We start from the raw sequence: 18,258 nt of genomic DNA on the forward strand, positions 1-18,258 counted from the left end.
TCAGTCCCCCCCACCCCAGGGGCGTCCCTTATTTTTCTGTATTGAAGGTGGCAACCCTAGCTCTAGGTTGGGGGATCGATTCCCCGGGAACACATGATATGATATGTAAAAATTGATAGCCTGAATGCACTATAAGTCGCTTTGGATAAAAATGCATAAATTTAATTCTTAATTTAATTTAAATTTAATTTAGATGGGTTAAATGCAGAACACAAATTCTGAGTATGTGTCACCATACTTGGCTGTAAATCAGGGCTCAGAACCAGTTCAAGGAATGAAAACGAAAACCGGAAACGAACGAAATATTGACCGGAACAGAAACAGAAACGAAATCAAACTGTATAGTTCCGAACAGAATTAATATTGAGATTGGCCATTAACCGGTTAATAATGTTATTTTATCATTCCATTTAAAATTAGAAATTTGCTGTCAACCAATCACGAATTCCAGGTGTAGCCTACAGCATATGCAAAGCCACAGCGGTCGTGAGTCACTTGCATTTTTTAACTATCCCGCCCCCTCACCCAAGATGAGTGTGAAAATAGATTTGAATTGAAATGAATGAAATATAATGGTTTATTTAAAAAATATACTTGCCAAATGCATAGGCTTTCCAGCATTATGATGCTACTATAGCATCAATTTAGGACAATCTGTTTCACAAAGTCACATTTTAATTGTTACTCTGACACAAATTCCTGCACAAGCAGTGCAACTAAGAAAGCAAGACTAGTAAGCTATGATTAAATATTTTTTTATGTTGTTCAAGTTGTTCTAACTTAAAATGTATGTATTATGTCAGGGAATCGGTCGCAGTGAGCTTGTTTCATTGTAAAGCAGATATAATTAAGTATTTCTGGTGGTTAAACTGCTGCCTAAAACTGCTCACATTTTTATTTCCTGGATGTCAGATTTTTTAATTTGGTGGCTATGCGATTTGCCATCTGTATTTACAAAGTAGGTTAATTTACTCAGAACACATTTTTAATTCCCTGCTGTACTTCTCCATTGTATTTCAATGTAAATGTGCTACTCGACATCTTGACTGCTGCGCTCTCGTCTCAGGTCTTTAGCAGCTTCTCGTGCATAATTATCGTGTATAATAGTCTACATCATTCTAAAACACTGTGCTCAAGTTAGAGGTCTGCAAGCCGTCGGGTCCCAAGTCCATTCGGGCCGGGCTTGGGCCATTTTTTACAGATCCGGTTCAGTCGGGCTCGGGCTCATTCTATCTCCTTTTATTGTGCCCATATACACACAGACCACACATAGGATACTGTATGAAATACTGTTATAATGGATTATAGGCTATTATACATATTATACATCGCCTATGCAGTACGAAACGCATACACGGTACATGCATTAACAGGTGAAAGTTGACCCTGCAGAGCATCAGGGAGAATTTGGAGCATGGGGAGTTAGTAAAAGTTCCCAATGCTTTGGGAAAAGCTGCATTTTGAAAGTTTTTATTTGATTACTACCAAAACCAATGAGCTAATTGGTCATGTGCAATGCTCACCATCTCCTCATTAGACGTGCCTTTAAGAAACTGATATTTATGAATTATGATTATAATAAAATAGTTTTTGATATATTTTATTTAGTTAAGCACTAATTTAAAGTTTTCTATAGATATATTTAGCATGTCTGCTAGGCATGTATTCGCTGAGTTTCGGTTCATTTTTGTGAAGCACTCCTGTTCAAGACCAGACGGCAAAAAGCGCATCATGTTTGTTATATTTATTTTATAAAAGCAAAATGTTTTGTTGATATTGTGAGTGAACAAAAATAAAAGTAGTCCATTTACAGTGATGAATGATGAATTACTCTTACCTTACGAGTAAAAATGACGGCGTATCCTTGGAAAACATGCAAGTGACCACGCTGGCGTCTCCATGTACTGAAGCGTCTCCGCACAAACTATTGGATATAGCGCACATTTATTTAGGTTTAATGTTTAAACGTTGTTAAATGCTTAAACTTTTATAGTATATCTATACATTTTATTTAGTCAAGTCATGATGATTTGAGAAGGCTAAATTGATGAAACATATATGATCAGCTTACTGTCTCCCACTGGCCTTTGGTCCTTACTTTAAAAAGCGTCTCGGGGCCGGGCTCGGGCCTAAATATGAGGCCTGTGCAGGGCTCTAGCTCAAGTTAAAAAGAAATTCAGCTTCTAAAACACGTCTCTAGACCTTGCACTTAAAAAAACACTTCCACTGACCTGCCTCGCGACCAAATCTCTTATCTGTGTGAACCATGTATTCTTATAGCTGTAGTAGCCTAATATCAGTCCAATAAATACCACAAAAGGTTCATTATTTTATTTTATTTATTTATTTATTTTATTTTGTGTTATTTCATCGCCCCTTTCATCGCTTCAGACGCCCCCTCATCAGTTCACGAGTGAAATGTCTGCTCTGCTGTGAACTCATCATGATCAAACTAATAACTGTTTTAATATAATGTTTGTAAACATTTTGCTTTAGACTACAGGCATTGTAGCCTTCATTATTTCAGATATTAATAGGGCTAATAAAATGCGACTTGAGCCACAAGTGTTTTTTTGTTTTTACAGTGCAGCAGACATTTTTAAATATCTTAAAAATACTTTGATGTCTTTCATGTGTTGATTTATTTATTTTAATTTTTTTTTGTTTTTTTGAGTAGCCTACATTTGGCAGAATCTAGAAAAGATGATGCTGTATTGACTGTGACTAGGCGCAGTGGGTTATTGGCTAAAGTTAGATCTCTATTTTTCCTTTTCTTTTTCAGTAAAGAATACACTGTACTTTAGTATTATTATTATATTATTAGGCAAATTATAGGCAAAGAATATTATGAAAAAAAATAACGTTATTAACCAGTATATCGTTTAACCCAGTTAAACCGGTTTCTGAACGATATAATATCAGAGGAATGCAGAACAGAAACGTTAAAATATTGATTCTGCTCAGAGTGAACCCGACTGATTTTTTTTTTTCAGTTTTCAAGCCCTGCTGTAAATCACTTTCACTTTCACTTTTCTTATGAGGCAGTGGCAGAAACAGAGGAAGCTATAGTGTGTGGCTTTATTCCGTCCCTGCTGGTCTCAAAACAACCTTGTTTCTACAAGACATTCAGCATGTTTCCTGTGAGCATGTCTAAACATGTTTTAAGTCTTACATGACATGAGAAAGAAATCTGAGCGGTCAGACTGAAACAGATGTCCAGAAAAGCGACGTGTATTGGATTTGAAACCATATATGAAGCACATATTTAGCTCGCAAACCAATGTCAATGAAATCTAATTTCAAGTGATTTTTGAACACTTTCTCAATATTATCGGATTCCAATGGGATGTGCACAAAAATCAGATTTGAACTGACAGTCTGAACAAGGTTTTAGAAATGTATTTTAGAACACAAAGTATTGAAAATGTAAATACAGCTCTGTAAACACGCATTTTTACAACATATAAGTGTGTCCTATCAGGTAATGAAAAGTTGTACGCACACTACTGGTCTTCACGCTCACTGGAGCACACGGGCTCAAATACAGGAAATAACAGGACAGGGAAGAGTCCCTGAAGAGAGTTAAACTATATGCTTACATGTTTGTTTGAAGCACAGAATAAACAGCAAGTCTCATGTTTAGGACAATTTGGATCTGGCACTTGCAGCAGCTCTCTTTGTGTCCTCACTAATATTTTGCATTGACTTTGTTTTGGAGCAAATATTAAGAATGAAATGGTAACCTGTAAAAACTCCAAAAACATTATAAGATTTTCATGAACTTACCATTTGAGCTTCAGTTTTAGACGTGCATCGGTGTCACTTCAGCTAAACAAACCGAAAGTTAAAGGATGCCGTGACTCATTTCCTTTCCCTCTGAGTGAATCATGTGTCCTCCTGGAGAGGGTGATGCAATCCCTCAATAAGGAGCCACACCCTCTCGCGCTCTCTCTCTTTGTGTGTGTGTGTGTGTGTGTGTATATATATATATAATGTACACAGTGGTGTGAAAAGGTGTTGGCTCCCTCACTGATTTCCTATTTTCTTTGCATGTTTGTCACACTTTAATGTTTCAGATCAAACAATTTTAAATATTAGTAAAAGATAACACAAGTGAACACAACATGCAGTTTTTAAATGAAGGGTTTTTATTATTTAACCCTTAAAGACCTAGAACATATTTGGGGCGCCTGACACACCTGCACTTTTCTGTGTTTTTCAGACCTATTCTAGCAGTCAGCATCAAGTGCCATATATCATTATATTATAAACAGGAGGACTTACAGTCTAAGTCTAACTAATTCAAAGTCTCAATTTTACTTTCGTTTTCTCAAAGAATGAATGAAATTACAGAATTTTAAGAAAAATGCAAGCAAAGAGTGTTATTTGATAACAAAACCAAACAAAAGTTTTTTTTCTTCTTCTGAGAAATATATTTTCCATCTGAGTATGAACTATAAACACAAACTATGCAGCATAGGCTATGTTAAAACAATTGCACAAATTGTCTTCAACAATACAGTTCACATAAACATAACATAAACATAAACACTGCAAATGATTCACAAACTACACAAAATGAGTGAGAAATATTCAGAGTGCAACATAAAAACAGTGCAAACTATCTATTTGAACTTTATATTTTGTATAATTATTTAATTATAATAGACATAATATAGATGAGAGATCCGATGGCTGTAATATGTGTCAAAATCGATTTTATCTATTTACAGTTCATACATGATGCCCCAGAGCTGTCAGGTTACAAACACCTTCCTTGGGATTTAGAAGAGCAAAGACAATCATAGAGGTTTGGGGAAACTTGAGGATGAGTAAATGATGACAATATTCATTTTGGGCTGAACTATCCTTTATATTACAATATTGTAATATTGATATTACAAATCTGCAGAAAATAGCATAAAAGGTATGTGGGGGACCTTCATGCTTTGTGTTGGGGGATGTTTGAGTACTGTACTGTAACAGAAGGCCAGTAGTGTCACCTCTGTATGTGATCTGTAGTTGCAGGAGGTGAGGATGGTTTGGTCAAGTGCCCGTCCTGGACTTCAAGTTAAACTGCAACTCAACAGCAGTGGAGGTTTCTCTCTTATCGAGCCTGACCCACCTCCAAACACCAAACACAATGGAAGAACTCAAAACTGTTTTTGTGATGGGCGTGATCGTGCTTCTGGGGTCGATTACAAGGAGTTCGTTGATCAGCTGAAACTGAAAATTAAAACAAAACATGAACAACCGGGTGCTGAGCATCGAAGAATAGAATTTGAAAAGAAAGATCTGTGTTAAATGATGCAAGTTAAAATTGTATAGGTTAAGGGAGTATTTTCCCCCATTATTAAAGATTATTGTTCAGATGTTAGGTTTGTGTGCTTGTATAATATAGTTAATTGGTTAATTGGTTTGATTGTTTATATGTAAATGTTTTGCAATTGGTTTCCAATAGTTCTGTTGTTTACTTTGTATTTCTCAAAATCTTAGTTTTTCCCCCTCATATTTGGTTCAGTTAAAATCATTAAATAATTCTCAGTTGTGCCAGTTTTGATTATTTTCACACATACACATCCTAGGCTATATATTACTGACAGTACAATAACCTCATATGATAACTATTACATTTTCATCACAACAGTATGTTAAGTTACAGAACTTAGCAGGTTTAACAACCTTTGTATGACCAAAAAAAGTACTCTGAACATTGAAATAAAAAAAGAATTACACAAAACATAACCATTTTAAATCATTATTTAACATCAAATGTGTAAGTGTTGAGTGTTTTATAAATAGATTGCCAATTAAATCTAGGATACTGTGATAAACACCACGGCCATTTAACAAATTATTAATGGATGTTTGAAACATTTTTATACTGTTCTTTAAAGTAAAATGATGCCAAAAAGAGCTTAGATTTGTGTTACACGAGTCGATCTTTGGAGTGTGTGGTCACTGCTGTGACTTACAGAGTGTCTTTCACAGGATTTTGACTTCTATATTTGTTCATAACCACCAGATGTTTTTGACACTCGCAAAGCTTTGAATCTTTTCCCAAATCAGTCAGAGGAAATCCTCAGTGCTTTTATGAGGCTTCATCATTACCTTATGCATGCAAAAAATGTTGTCATCTACCTTTAAACATTTAATTAAATTTAGCCTAAAACGTCAAGTGGTCTAGAGAAAGACTAATGTGATTCAGCAATCATCAGTGATATCAAACTCTCTTGGTGCTGCCACGTGCTAGCGACAGCACCTTCAGCATTTAGTCTGAGGAGGACATGAAAGCCCTCGTTTAGTTAATCACAGTAATATTAATATCCAGATGAAACCATTTAATAAATAGTACATACATTTAAGCTTGCTTACCATTTAAACTTAGGTTTACATTTACATTTAGTCATTCAGTAGATGCTTTTATTCAAAGCGACTTACGAATGAGAACAGAAGCAATCAAAAACAACAAAAGAGCAATGATATACGAGTGCTATAACAAGTCTCAGTTAGCGTAACACAGTACATGTAGCAAGGGCTTTTAAATAATATAATAAATAAAAATAAAACTTAATAATTGTATAATAATGAAAAGAGAATAGATAGAATTCAAAAAGATTAGAAAGCTAGTTAGATTTTTTTTTTTGAGTGCAATTCTAAAAGGCAAAAGTGTTGTTTTTTTGTCTTAAATTTTTTTTTATCTAGTTATTATTATTATAAAATTGTAATATAATAATAGGACCATATTTTTATATTTATTGTTGTATTTCTCCTTTACAATTTGTGTATTACTTTACCTAATTAACGTCCTCTATAATTATTATTTATATGGTACCATATACTTTGCAAATACTGTAAACACCTGACAATTCTGCCAATAAAGTTGACTTTATGATTGTATCTACACCCATGTGCGTGATTAATGAGCGTGATTTCATTTATAAATGATACACAAATGAATTATTCTTGAACAAAACACTATAGTTTTTATAATTATAGTCTATTAGTAATCTGAAATAAAATGAAAAATGCATCAAATTTAACCTTTAAACTGCACTTCCAGTAAAAATTAGTCATACAGCATAAAGCGTTATTGGCATGTCGAGCATTTACAGTAGGCTATTATTTACAAAATTACTCTGAATGTAAAAGAAATCGAAATGAAGGCGAAATGAGTCTTGCACAGTCAGGCCAAAACCACTCTGAGAGATTCATGTCAAAGAGGAGCTATAAACAGCTTGAAAACAGTCATTCAGCCAATGCCCCTACATCAGTGTGGAAATGAAGCCAAGGCACTTGACGAAGTAATGAACAATGGCTTTACATTTAAAAACGAGTCACTAGTGCATTGGCGGTTTGCGCCTAACAAGCCTTCATCAGGGTTTGATTTGAACTTTATTTATAATAAAGTTATTTTGTTTTATTTTAATTCTCTGTTTTTTGTCGTTTTACTTTATTATTATTTTTTTTTCAGGCACTTGTAGCATTATTAAAATGGCCTCAGATTGTCTTAAAAACTGGAGGAAGGTCAATGCCATGGTTAAGAAACCAGTTGAGGAGGAAAGTGAAGAAGAGTTCATGGACGAGCGGTAAATGTTCTGTCTGGATGATGATGAGTTTAATGTAAGTTTGATCATTATCTGTGAAATAATTGAAGAGGCAACTGAAATGAATGCCTAGATGAAAACAGACTGGACTTTTATAGTGACTTGGCAGATTGGGCAGAGACCAATAACCAGACACACAAATCGTTTAATGACTTACTCCAAGTTTTTCATAAAAATGGACACAATGAACTGCCCAAGGACTCGCGGACACTTCTTTGTACTCCAAAATTTGTGGAACGCCAGGCAAAATGTAGCATCTACCACACTGGATGCCACAGCTGTGGGAAGTGTGAAGAGGAGGGTGAATGGTTGGGCAAAGTAGTATTCAACAGCAAAGACACATTCCCTACAGGAGAGATGAAAAGTTCAATCCAATGGCCCACAGAGCATAACTCCAGAATGGGGAGACCCCACTGATCAGAGCAGGCATCCCATGTGTCAGCTCTTCTGTGCTTGATTATACACACTTGTTTGTCTTGGAGTAGTGAGACCCATCCTTTGTTACCTGTGCAGGACTCTAATCCTCATAGACTCTCTCCGAAACAGAGAGCTGAACTCTAGATTGAGGAACACAGTGCTGAGTGAGATGGCAAGGAAGCCCAAATCCCTTCAGGAGATGGAGAGATGGAAAGCCACTGAGTCCTGACAGTTTCTACTTTACACCAGACCAATGGTACTCCATGCAACTCTGGACCCAGATTTGTACCACCACTTCCTTTGCCTGACCATTTCAATGTTGATGTTTCTTTCTGCAAACCACTTCCTGCCATATGCTGCAGACCTCAATCATTTTGTCATCAAAAGCTCTGAGGTCTATGGAAATAAATTCTCTGTGTACAATGTGCATGCCATGGATCACCTCCATTAAGATGTTGCAAGTTTTGATTGTTCATTAAATGATATAGTTGCTTTCCCTTTTGAGAAGCTTGTCAAGAACAGCCATAAACTTTTGGTGCAAGTAGCAAAGCGTATGACAGAGAAGGAGTGTGCACAAAAAAATATGAAACAGAAGCAAATTGACCTGGAGACAGTGTCAGGAAAGCAGAGGGACAGCTGATTTTGGCTCCAAGATGGTAGAACTCCAACCTCTTTGAAAAGCCTTGCCAGTCTAAACCCCTGGACACTGCTTTTGATGGCAGTCCCCACAGCATGGTTAATACACAGCTACTACAAAGCCAGGACTTGAAAACAAAAGCTGTATGTCTACCACACTGTGGAGGATATGCCATCTTCCCTTTCTAGCATGATATAGAATGATAAAACAAAACAAATTATCGTTTTGATAATGGGCAACAAGAGGTCATCCTCCTAAAAAGCTTGCTAGATCAGAGAAGGAGACAGTGGCAGAGATGGTGGAGAAGAGGACAAGGGAGCCAGTAGAGGAGAAAGAAAAGAGACCGTAGAGAGGACAGTTGAAGAAACCACAGAGGAGACAGTGGATGAGTCAGGGGACAAGACAGAAGAAAGCATTAAGTGGAGCAGCCATCTTTAGATGTACTTTTACAACTGTGTTTGGTCAACCAATCGTCCATTCATCACCATAGGCACTACCAGCTACTTCTGCTGGAGCTCTGTTTGCTGGAGAACTCATGTGTCCATCAAGATGTGACCGACATTAACGTCCATATGAAAAGTAAAGGGCATCAGGCCAAAGAACATGCTCTTCAGTCAACATGAGGCATTGCACAGTTTTATGCTCCAGCTTCTGTTGGTGGCATGACGGCACAAGAGGCCAAGGTACATGGTACATATATAAAAAAAATTAAGATAAAAAAAGAGTGGTGGTAATGTTAGCTGAATTTTCTCACTGAATAAGAAGAACTGCACACTTCATTGAGCACAGGATACCTATGCTTAAGGCAATGTGTTGTTCTTCTGCAGTTTTTTTCCTTCAACCTCTACAGGTGTGCGTTTGCTTTACTTCTATAGCTGAATTTTCTTTACATTGTACCTTATATTAAAAATGTAAAAACCTCTTATGTAGCATGAAATGCTTATGATTTTGTGATCTAATTAACCCTGTCTCTGCTGCAGACGAGGAGAGCTGAGGTACAGGTGGCTCCAACATAATGTGCCATTTGCAGGAGCAGATCATTTCATCCCATTGGTGAAGAAGTGCTTTAAAGATTGCATCACTACACATAATATCAAGTGTGCGAGCACCAAAACAACATGCATTACCAATGAAACAGTGACACCAGATTTTAGAAATGAATCAGTGATGAAGATGAGAAAATCCTTTCACAAACGATACAGGTATTACTTTGACCACTATTGTATACTGAATATTTGTTTTCAACGTGTATGCTTTCCATGACCTATCCATTCAATCGCAAGTAACATAGTTTGTTGTGCTGTATTGTAATGAATCTGTAAACAAGATGGATTGTGATTAACTGGTCATGTACTGGAGGTAACTGGATTTGATCCAGAGGATCTGATCGTGGATAGCACCGACTGTAAAGGACACCTGTCAGGTTTGTGTTTACACCAGCACCAGTGTAGTACAAAGGAAATGATGAAGATTTTGATTAAATTGATATTCAGGATTATATATTTTCATCACAGAATTGTGTGACTTCTATGGTAGCAAATATACGTGAATGCTACAGCATGTTTCCTTTCAATGGTTGAGCCTGGAGAGCTGTGTGACTTCTTGTCCTGTGAATGCCTCGAGTTCCTCTCAAATTCTTCATCCGGATAAAGAGAAGTGCTTTAATTTCACTGTCGCTCCAGTTGGATGCCATTTCTTTTATTTTCGTAAACCGTGCGGAGTGAATGCATCACCTGTGTCAGACTATTATGATTGGCCCGGAGTAGACGTCTTACATCACTGCATTCTGAACTCATACGTGCTCAGAAGGTGCTTCTGCGTTCACACACAGCAGAATTCCGGCAACTTACTGGTAATGTTACAACTTCTCATACCGGTAAAGTGCTGGAACAAATTCACACAGGACCTCTTTATGGCAATTTACTGGTAATTCTCCAGAAAAGTCTGTATATGTGAAAGGGGCTACTGATTAATTTACCTGTTCATAAAGATATTCACTTGCATTTGTTCTTGAATGAATCAGTTATAAAATTATGACTTTTCATTTTAAAATATTATTTCAGTTATTTAAAGCATATCATATTTTTCTATTTAATATTGATCTTAACATGAATGTATGAATTTAACTGCACTCATGCCATCACTTAGCCTCATTAAATGTCTGTAAAGGTACCTGTTCTGTGTCATGCACGTCTGTGCAAAATCATTTTGTTAATACTGATTTTATTTGATCAGTAGGCTGACTTATTGTTATTCAATTGTTTTTAATAATAAAAAATGTTTATAAATATACACATTTGAATTTGATACAAGATGACATACTTTTCAATAAAGTTATAAAAAATAAGATTAGAAAGAAGTTTTAGTAAATTCTGTTTTTCATGGTTTAGAGCAGTGCTTCCCAAACCTGTCGCCCTAATCAGATACACCCAATTTAGTTTTGCAGTCTTCACTATCGAGCTGATGAGTGGAATCAAACCGGTGTGTGATTTTATTTTATTTAGAGGCATTGGTGTGAAAGTTGGCAGCTTATAAGAAACATCTTAATTTCATTAGCTGAGGTATGTAAAATCAGAGATACAGAGTAATATGTTTACTAAACTTTAAAAGGACAACAATTTAATAAAAAAAACTTAATGTTTCAAATAGTCATTTAGATTATTAGATTTGCTTTATATATTTATTTGTGTTTGCTCTGGTTTCGCACAGCAATAGTTAATACTGAATATATTTATTTTCAGATTTGAAATTTGAATAATATCAGCATACAGTTAATCATTCTAATGTGTTTATGTTTTATTCATACAGTGGTCACGAAGTATTTTAACAATGATTTTGAGGCATGTAGTCAATATAAGAACATGTTGGTGAAGTAATGCCATAGAATTTGCATGAATTTGCAGTGTGAAGTGAAGTGACATTCAGCCATGTGTGGTGACCCATACTCAGAATTCGTGCTCTGCATTTAACCCATCCAAAGTGTGCACGCCACCCCCAAGAGAGAACTGAGAAAAAAAAAGAAAAAAAAAAAAATCTGTGTGATTTTGTGATTGCTCACCTGTAGCTCATTCTGTAACTTGTACAGACCATGTCCCCACCGTCTCCACGTCTCCACCAAAACCCTTTTTTTTTTTTTCCCGTAAATTTTCTGGGGAAATCACTCCAAACTCTCTCATTGCAACTTCTTCCTGCATATCGTCCACCATGCTTATAGTCTGAAGTCTCGTGAGATTTCGGTCTTTGTCACATGACACACCACACACTGCTGGAGCAGAACGGTTAAATCTAGGATTTTATCCTCATGTTTGTGGTCTATAACGTTTTGAAGATCTTAAAAGATGTAAAAAAAAATATTTTAGTGTGTACCCAGCTTAAGGTAAGGAGAGGTATAAATAGACAATCACCCTCATGTGTGAACAATAAATTAATCTTAGTCCAACTAACAATGAAATGTGAATTAAAAATCACTCCATCAGAACACAAAGTTCGTCACTTGTATAAACACTGACCGACTACACATCAACTTAAAAAAACACGCCACCACATCATCTACAGAAAACAACTCCAATAGTGACTTGGAGTTGTTTTCTGTAGATGATGTGGTGATGTGATGTGTCGGTCAGTGTTTATACAAGTGATGAACTATGTGTTCTGATGGAGTGATTTTTAACCCCCAATAGCGTACAGAGGTAACTGTAGGATTAGATTCAATTAAATGTGCAGCTATTGCGTTTAGAGTTATTAACAAAGAACGACAAATGTTCAAAAAGACACTTTTGTTTTTACTACAAAATATACTAAATGTGCAGAACAAATTAAACTAATAATTAATCGACACTGGCATATTTTACAAACTATAATAACATACATAATAAAGACATTTTAGTACTCATAATATAATCTTAAAATAACAGAATTATACATTTTTCGTTTTAGGTTGTTTTGATGTCAAGGACTTCCTAAAATTGATTAATTATATTCTGAAAAATGCATATTAATGTATTTCATGAGCTTCTTCAGTTCACCTGTATTTCTAAGTCAGTATATCTCCTTTCATTAGCTTCAGTTCTGTTCAGTTCTATTAATATCTGTTTATCATGAAAGATCAAACAGCCTTTTCCAATAACAGGCTGACAAAACACCCACAGAGCTATCAAAATCTCTCATATACACACAAAGATTTGGTTAAAAACAGAGTTTCGTAAACAACAACTTAATCTATACAGTTAGCGTAACTGAAAACTGCTAAGATATTGACAAACTTTTCCTGGAAAACACTAAACCATTTCTATAAAATAAAAGTTTAATTGCAACTTGTTGGGTGCTGCCCCGTTAAGAACGTTGTTCCGTGGCTCATGTGATGACGGTGCTCACAGCAGACGCGAATGAAGCTAAGCGCGAGTGATTTACATGTTAAGTCAAAGCAAAGACAAACTATAAAGATAGACAACCCGCGGTGCCAACTGAGAGAGCTGAAAAATCTTAACTTTGGCGAAAATTCGCGCAGCTTTAAGTAACCAGGAGCCTGCTCTAGTAGTGACGTGATTCCGACGTAGCGAGCGGAGGGAAATCCGAGTTAACAGTACACTAGAGGACAAAATCATCGTCGCTGTGTGTGGATGTCCTGTGTGTGGATGTCCGGAGCTGTGTGTGGATGTCCTGACTCCTGTGTGTTGATGTCTGGAGCTGGGGTCAGCAGCTGGGGTCTTGTCTTTCCCTTCATCGCCGTCGAAATGGAGGAATGTCCCCTTCACTCAACCGAAGTTAGCGGTGACCAGAGCTAATTACGCATGAAGCACAACTGGATGTACGGGGAGCTAAATGCTTCAAAAGTACAGTATTTTCTCTGGAACTTAAAAATGGATTTGAGAAGCGAGATGTTCCCGAACTTAAAACCGATTGAAGTGTGTTTAAGGCTTTGGTTATCAAGCGCAGGCTTATTTTAAACGCAATGTTTGTCACTGATGTTGTTAAATGTTACTTCGTTTTAATTAAAAATAAATTATTTAAATAAGTAAAGACAAATTACAGCAGGTGTAACAATTTACAAAAATGAACAAACAAACAAACAAACAAAAAAATGATGGCTTTAAAATGCAATTGTATTTATTGCAAGAAAAGCATTTAGATTCTTAGCCTGTGGGTTATTAACACAGTTGATATGAAACCAGTGCCCACACTCATCACAGGAAATCTGTAAAAATAATAATAATAATAATGTTTGCAATACTGTCAGTAAATGTGTTTATTAGTATTCCACACCAATACATATTAATAATAAAAAGGTTACCCGGAGATGATCTGCAGAGTCATCCGATGTTCCTGCCTCCCCACATCAGGTCATCTCTGAGTTATAATACAGTAGCAGGGTATGCTTTTATTAGGTCAGATTATCAAAACACTAATGAAAGTGATGCACATCAATATCAATAACTTTTATGATTAAAATAAATAAAAACACCAGATTGCTCAAGCAGTGTTGATGTAATCTCCAGTCTAAATCATGCTATATCGTGTGGTTCATTGGAGAAGTGAATATGTGTATTGTGCAGAACAGTGGCGGCGCCTGCCAATTCTCTCAGGGGATGCAAATATTTGCTCGATTACACATTACACTACTTACTTAAATTACTCACTTACATTACACTGCTCCCACTATCCATGTGCACCTCTGCTCTCTCGTGTTTTTTCTCCTTCTCCGAGAGATGATGTATGTCTGTGACACCTGTAACGTTCTCCGTGATGTCGATCAAGTTCAGCTGACAAAGGCATTTGTCACTGAGATTGCATTGCAGCGCCTGCAGTTCGGCACTGGTGCAGAATATGTTCTGCTAACTGGAAAAATAACAATTATAAACACAATAAAATCCTCCCATTTCAGTGAACATTTCATACGTGCTGTCACACACCTTCAAAGCAAACTCACCACATGACGTAGCGAGTGTTTTTTTATTTAATGTTTCAGTGTTTGCAGTATGTTAATAGAGACCAGACTGACTTACTACAGCTGAAAATATGACAGTAACACCCTATACTGTATATACTGTCCATTGGCAACTCTACTGTATTATTTTGGTAAATATATTAGGCACAAGCAGGTAGTGGAACTGCTGTATCTTCTACAACACATTTCTTTTATAAATTCAGAAACAATATAATAAAAAGAAAACTTATTTTGCACACTTTTGCACAAACTTACCACCATTATAAATAACACCCTGTCAGTCTTTCTATTGTTTTTTGTTTTTCTACAAAATGACATCTATGTTCACAAAATGTAGGCAGCCTTTCAAATTTCGGTATTGTAACACTGCACAAATATTTAAGTGGACTTTTTTCCACTAGTCACATAATGAGCAATACCACTGGGGTCCTGTCCAAGTATAATGACCGGAGATAGTCCAAGGCAGCATGCATGAAACCATCTTTGGCACTGTTCACATTGCATCTTACAAAAATAAACAGAAATGTACCATTAAAAAGTAAACACATGCACAGTTGTATTGCTAGTACATGTTTTATCACATTTTAGTTCAATATATATACCCAAAGAGTGTTGCTGTGGGATTTATCTTCCTTCCATCCACAGTACAGTAATCCTCCTTGGATTCTACAGCAGATTATATTTACTTATTCATGCATGTTATTTACTCCTCTCATTCTTTGTCTAATACAGTTCAGTAAGTCTTTTGGAATATTCCAGTAGATGTTCTTTTGAATTACTGGATGCTTGTTATATTACCTGATGCATGAAGAATATTGTTTGCCATCCGTCATCTCAGTTTCTTGATGTTTTCTTGATTGGGATCGATCGTTCATGTCATATTGATAATGCTGTTAGTATTAATAATAAATTATTTGTATTGATTTCATAAATCCATTTACAAAACAATAAAAATAACCTGCATAACAAACAGCCCAGAACTGGTTGCATCTTGCTGCACTGTGTGGACAATGGTGTTTGGTCTCCATTTTATATTTAACCAGTACCTTTTGCTTTGTAAATTGAATCGTGTCTTGAAATATTGTCTAAAAGTAAAACTTTTTTTAAAGGAGAAAGGGAAATAAATGTGTCGTATTTATGTTTTAGTCTCTTTTATCTGACCGAAAGCGTGTGGCGGCTAGTTTTGAGTTCTTGAGGTCATTCGAGACATCAGCTCTGACATGGCATGAAGGAACTACAGATTCATTTCCCAGGTTAGTCCCATAACAGAGAAAATACCTTTTCTGAGGTTCTTTCTCATGAGGATATTAATTCTTTACAGCTGATCTTAGGTTCACCTCCCTAAACCAGTTGTGGGCCATGATTCGCCCCAGATCAAGTCTCCGCTTGGCTTCTCGTGCAGGAGAGTCCTGAGGAGGTCACAGCGTTCTGTGCAGGAAGACACACTTCACATCTGCTCTGTTTGATCAGGCTCTTCTAAGCTCCCAGATGTGTTGTATGGTTCTGAATTAGTCAAGATCTCACCGTGTGACAGGCTGGGTTTGGACCAGCGCCTGCACTGTAGCAGGACCAGGTCACAGTCACTAGGGAGGTGTCCACACAACATAGTGAACATCACAGTCCCTAGTGTCCAGACCGTCGCCGGCCCGCTGTGGTACTCTGGAGGGGAGGACACTGCTGTGCCTGCAGGAGAGACGTGTAAGCTTGCTTTAATGCAGCGCTATTAGAAGAAATTAATAATATCATATATAAGTATCCTGTACGGTGTCCTCCTCAAAATGTCCCCGCATTGAAGTCAATCAGCCTGACTTGGGATGTCTCCCTGTGTACCAGGATGTTCTCTAGTTTGACGTCACGGAGGTACACTGCCATGTGTTTCTTCATCAAGACTTCCACCGTGACGCCTGATGAACTCCTCCAGATTCTCACCGGGAGAGGGACATTCGAGGACCATGACGGAGAGGTCAGGGGGGTCCGTCCAGTCACGCAGACTGATTATCTCTGGCACGCTGGGACCTGTGTTTGGCAGGGTGGTGAGGGTGACCTCTTTTGGAAGAGGTTTTGGATGATGGGACGGACTAGTGTGTTGTCGTTACATATTTCAAAGCCACCTGATAAACAAACAAAACAAAATGAACTTAAGGTACACTAAAAGAGTAAAGGATGATGAGGATAATACAGGGCAAACATTTTCTAGCTTGATAATGTGTTATTCATATCCGCTTACTTTAGGATCATCATCTGAACGTCTGCCTCCATACACAACACCAACTCCACCTTTCCCCAGCTGATCTCCAGAGGTGTAGCGACTGAAGATGTAGTCTGTTAAACTACATCCACTTTCACACATTGAGAGACGTGTCTTGGTCAAGTGTCATGGCCTGGCAGTACATTTTGGAATAGGTGTTTTTGAGAGTTTGTATTTTTGTTATTGTGTTTGATGGTATTAATTTTCATAAGATGGATGTGTTATTTACCATCACTACTTCTTCCAGCCCATGCCATCTTCCTCTTCTCTGACCTGAGCTGCTCTCTGGGGTTTGGCAGCTCTAAAGAAAGAGCACAACCTCCGCCACCACGTCCTGCTCTTCCTCTCCTCCTCCTCCTCCTCCTCCAGCTCCATCAGGGGTCTTACAGCGATGATGAGGATGTTGATCCACCGTGTTGGTGCTGGGGGTGTACGTATATGTTGATCGAACACCTCGCCAACCGTCATCGGACTCACTTTAGTACCTCGCTGTCCCATCGCTGTGAAACTCACTGACCACTACAACAAACCCACAAATAATTTAAAGAAAGTGACTCTTTATATATTTATATAGTTCTGTTTGAACACCCTCTGTGGCGTCGTCGTAAGGTTTGAGCGCCTCAGGACTTTCTAATGATTCCCGTTCAATCCCATCAATAAAACTCAAAGTAAATAAATTAAAGATGTATTCAATTATTTTTAACTCTAATGAAAAACTAATATGTAAATATGCTCTGACACATTTTAAAATAAAGACAGACTTGCATATATTAAAAAATCACACGTGATATTTATCTACTCCGGTTCCTAATTAGGCGATGACCAGCACATGAACCAGTGCTTAATGTTACTTTAGAAAAAAAAAAAACTAGGAGCCTAAAAGTGCCCCTTACCGCACTCAAAACTACCCAGCAAACATGCCCACGCTGGCCCACTGCGTGTTTTCTGTGGGACAATGTGGGCAGAGCAAACCCACACTAAACCCCTTTGGGGCCCCTATGTGGGTTTTTTGTGGGCAAGCCCACTGGGATAGCTAGGGTTGCCACCCGTCCCTTAAAATACGGAATCGTCCCGTATTTGAGAATCAAATAGCACGTCCAGTTTTGAATCAATACGGGACGGGGTTTGTCCCGTATTTTCGGAGTTGTCTTCAATGCAGCATCTCATGCAGATCATCCCACCGGCGTTCTGTGAAGACTCGTCCTATTCTGCCCCTGATTGGCTAATACTCACTGCCATCTGTGAATTGATTGGTTTGTTTCAGGTTCACGACCAATCAGAGTCAGAGGAGGGCGGGTCTCTTGGCAGAGAGTCGATATGAAAGAATGGCGTAGGCTGCTCCAGATACCCCCCCGCGTCCAGCGCTGAAACGAAAGCGGACGCAAAAGTACCGACGAAAGTGGGA

General features: G+C 37.4%; 1 protein-coding gene and 1 long non-coding RNA gene across 4 annotated transcripts in view; both read right to left on the minus strand.

The window, feature by feature from the left end:
• LOC113047299 (NACHT, LRR and PYD domains-containing protein 12-like) overlaps positions 1-3,869 on the minus strand; it is a 31,498-nt gene extending 27,629 nt beyond the window's left edge. For all 3 annotated transcript variants that reach the window (XM_026208657.1, XM_026208656.1, XM_026208655.1), the window contains exon 1: positions 3,787-3,869. The gene's annotated coding sequence lies outside the window, so the exon portion shown is untranslated. The remainder of the gene's footprint in view (positions 1-3,786) is intronic.
• Positions 3,870-13,792: 9,923 nt separating this feature from the next.
• On the minus strand, positions 13,793-18,037 carry LOC113047324 (uncharacterized). The gene is made up of 4 exons (XR_003276238.1): positions 17,083-18,037; positions 16,833-16,986; positions 13,952-16,716; positions 13,793-13,855 (listed from the first exon to the last, which is right to left on the minus strand). It is a non-coding gene; the product is annotated as an uncharacterized LOC113047324 (long non-coding RNA).
• Between the last annotated feature and the right edge of the window lie 221 nt (positions 18,038-18,258).

This window comes from Carassius auratus, chromosome 28 (assembly GCF_003368295.1).
Source record: "Carassius auratus strain Wakin chromosome 28, ASM336829v1, whole genome shotgun sequence".
Classification (NCBI taxonomy): domain Eukaryota; kingdom Metazoa; phylum Chordata; class Actinopteri; order Cypriniformes; family Cyprinidae; genus Carassius; species Carassius auratus.